Source organism: Talpa occidentalis, unplaced genomic scaffold (assembly GCF_014898055.3).
Source record: "Talpa occidentalis isolate TD23 unplaced genomic scaffold, MPIMG_talOcc4v2.1 talOcc4.6, whole genome shotgun sequence".
NCBI lineage: Eukaryota > Metazoa > Chordata > Mammalia > Eulipotyphla > Talpidae > Talpa > Talpa occidentalis.
In genome coordinates, this window is record NW_023604972.1 from 89,079,396 (window position 1) to 89,082,748 (window position 3,353).

The following is a 3,353-nucleotide window of genomic DNA, read 5'->3' on the forward strand; positions in this document are numbered from 1 at the left end:
CCAACACTCTCCTCAGCCCCAACTCCAACCTGGGGGAACACAGGATTCAAACGGCAGAGAAGTAGGAATGGAATCTGTGATCTTTCCTACTAGCAAGTTCAGGTCATTGTCATGCGTGGGAGTGTGCAGGGCAGCTGATGTTGACCATCCCCAGTGGGCACCATTCCCAGCTCAGTCTAACTTAGTGGTTCTCAAACATGGTTGCATATTAGAATCACCTGGGCAGCTTAAAAAATCTTCATGTCAAGACCAATTAATTCAGACTCTCTGGAGATGGGACCAGGGCATCAGTAATGTTGAAGTCCTCCAAGTGATTCCAAGGTACAGCACAGGTGTAAGAACCAAAGGTCAGCCTCACATTGACTTTGGTATGAATGGCACCCCCCCACCCTGCAATTTTGGTGGGAACACCCCCTGCTGGGAATGGAGAAGCAAGGAGGTGGCAGGGGACAGTTAGACAATATGGTTTAGACAGACAATATGGACAGCTAGATGAATATGGTTTCCAGAAAGAAAATAACTCTAGAGGAAATCTAAAAATCAAACTAGCAACCTGTGACCAGAGTGATAAATTAAGGCACTGCATGGTTTGGGGTTCCTGAACAACTCAAATGATTTCAATTTCACTTTTATCTGCTTCCTTTCCTGAGCTTCTTTTCTTGGACATTTTTCTAGGACATGTATTTTAAGTAATAAAGACAGCAACCCATATTCATATATCACTTCAGCGTCCGCAAAGTTCCTTTCCGATGCCCATCATTCATACTGGGTTGAACAAACTGTAAAGACTCTGCCCCCCATCTGTTGGGCCTGAACCCCTTTCCCTCTCAGATCTGGATGTCATTAGAACTGGAATATTGGTTTTCCAGGAGCTTCTACACAGGTTTCCATTTACAGGGTTTGCTAGGAGCTTCTTGTTTCATTTTCTTCTTTGAGTTTTTCAGTTCCTATGGAAAGAATTAGAGGATCCTGTTTAACAGAGAAATCAGCATTGGTGATGTAGCCTCATCTTTGCCAAAGTTCACCCTTAAGCTGAGACGCGGGTGAAATGGCCTTTCTGCCCCCCTTCCTCCCACCACCAAGGCCCAGTGTTCAGCATGAGGAAAGTACTCAGTGAAACATAGCGGAGCATATGCATAGGTGAATGATACAGTGGCCAACCCCACTGGGAGGCCACAGGGCAGAAGGAAGGTTCTGGATGCTGAGAAGAAGTCTACGGTCATAGAGAAGGATGTGAGCCTAAGTATGTGTACATCCAGCTGAGGGCTCTTCTGGTATCAGCCCACCCTCAGCCTTGTTGAAAGCTGTTCTGGTGAGCCAGCGCGCAGGCCTGGTCACGGCCTTGGTGCCGGGTGGCCCTTATGTTCACGTGCAGTCACCAGGTCTCTGGCCTGCATGCAGAAGAGCATAGAGGTTAAGAACAGACCTTTTTTTTTTTTTCTTTTTGCAGTAACATTAGTTTACATTGTTTATGTTTTAGATGTATAGGATCTCCCCTTCAGAAAAAATGGGGAGAACGCAAATAGACTACGGTGGTGGACGATGGGTGTTCCGGTGGTGGGTGCTACATGGTTAAGAGCAGCCTTCTGCAGCCAAAGGATTACTGAATCCAGCCTCTGTCTCCTTTACCTGTCAAGATGAGTTAACAGTTCTAGCTTCTTCACGTTGCTGTGTGGCTCAGCTTGGAACTCAGCACAGGTCTGGAGTCAGTTGCATATAAGGTGGCACTGGCCCTCAAATCTCAGCTTCTATTAATATTTCTGTGAGATGGCAGTAACACTGCTGTTCAGGTCCTAAGGTTTCTAGGGAGAATCAAAGAATACAGTGACTACAACATCACTAGCAACTGATAAAAAAAAAAAAAAAACACTGGTATTATTGCACAGTTCTGTTTGTATCTCCTTAAGCTTCTCTCTTACACCCCCCACTTTTTTTATACCCCCCACTTTTATAGCAGTTTCCCCCAACTTCAGCTCTGCTCAATTCCAAGGATCTCCAAAGATCTTCATTTTCTAGGAGTTCCCGTTTCAGTATCCTCACCTAATAGAAACTCCTTATCTCCAAAGAATTCTTTTCCTAGGACGGTAACCAGACAAAATATCCCAACATTTGGTCACTATTTTAGAGTGTCCATTAGATGACCCCTCTCTTCCCTATTACTCCTGTTTTGACTAAGCCAACTGATCTAGTCCACGACATTCATGCTACTTAAAATGGGCACTTTCTCCCCAGTGAGCCACCCCCTAGCTGGCCAGATAGCTCCATCTAAAACAGAGCTTGGGAGGGTGACCTGCCCAAACTGGCAAGTCCTTAGTCTAAAAATAACTTGCACACTGTGTGAGGGATTATTTTGTGTTTATTCACGGCCCTGGGCCTCACCCACATTAATTTGACATCACTGTTTCCATAGCAAATAATATTCTTCAAATGTAATAAAGCAGGAGCTGAAAGTCCCACAAAATGCAGCCAAATGAGACAAACATGTTCCTTAAACAATGGACACAATGCTGCAGTGTGGCCACAGGCCTGTGTGTTTATGCTCCAGATGACTTCCATGCTCAGCCCATGGTTTCCCCACTCATGAGGAATGAGGAAGACTTGCAACTACGAAAACAGTGCACACAGCATCACGTCTCCCATGGGATGGGAAAACATATTTATATAGAGAGACACGACTCACACATTTAAAGTTAAGACTTATTAATACAATCCTGCATCAGGAGCATGTGTTAATCCTCAACATTTCAAAGTAAGTATTTGGACTTTAGTTCCCTACAGAATTTCAAATAGACCCTGGAGTCTTGATCTCACTCATTGTCTGTGGCCCTCATTTAGTAGCTAGGACAGACTTTTTTTTTATAGATGCCTACATTTTTATGTTTAGGTGTTGATATAAGGCCCTAAGGGCAGGGGCCCTGTCTTATAACAGATACCTTGATTTCCCAGAATCTAGCACAGGGGCTCACACACATACATAGGTTTTATAAATTCTGATGAATAGGATGAAATTCTACTGCCTAAAAGAGAAGGGAACCCATGTGACAGGTAATACCTGAGCTCATTGAAGGGATTTTGTTCCCGAATGTCAGTCATCCTTATCCTCACCCCTCAAAGTAAGTCCACGGACCAGCAGCATGACATAACCTGGAGTGCATCAGAAATGCAGAATTTCAGACTCCAGCCCAGTCCTCCTGAGTTAGAGGCTGTATTTTAACAAGATGCCCAGGTCAAATGTATGCTTGTTAAAGTTTGAGAGGCCGTGGTAGGTCCATGACAGCTTCATGTGTATGGTTGAGAGCAGTATTCAGACAAGATTCTGTGTGTGTGTGTATGTGTGTGTGTGTGTGTGTGTG

At 44.5% G+C, this 3,353-nt stretch overlaps 1 long non-coding RNA gene across 1 annotated transcript; it reads right to left on the minus strand.

Moving 5' to 3' along the window:
- Window positions 1-684: 684 nt before the first annotated feature.
- On the minus strand, window positions 685-3,134 carry LOC129144698 (uncharacterized). Its single transcript, XR_008549132.1, has 3 exons — window positions 3,053-3,134; window positions 1,630-1,802; window positions 685-947 (listed from the first exon to the last, which is right to left on the minus strand). It is a non-coding gene; the product is annotated as an uncharacterized LOC129144698 (long non-coding RNA).
- Between the last annotated feature and the right edge of the window lie 219 nt (window positions 3,135-3,353).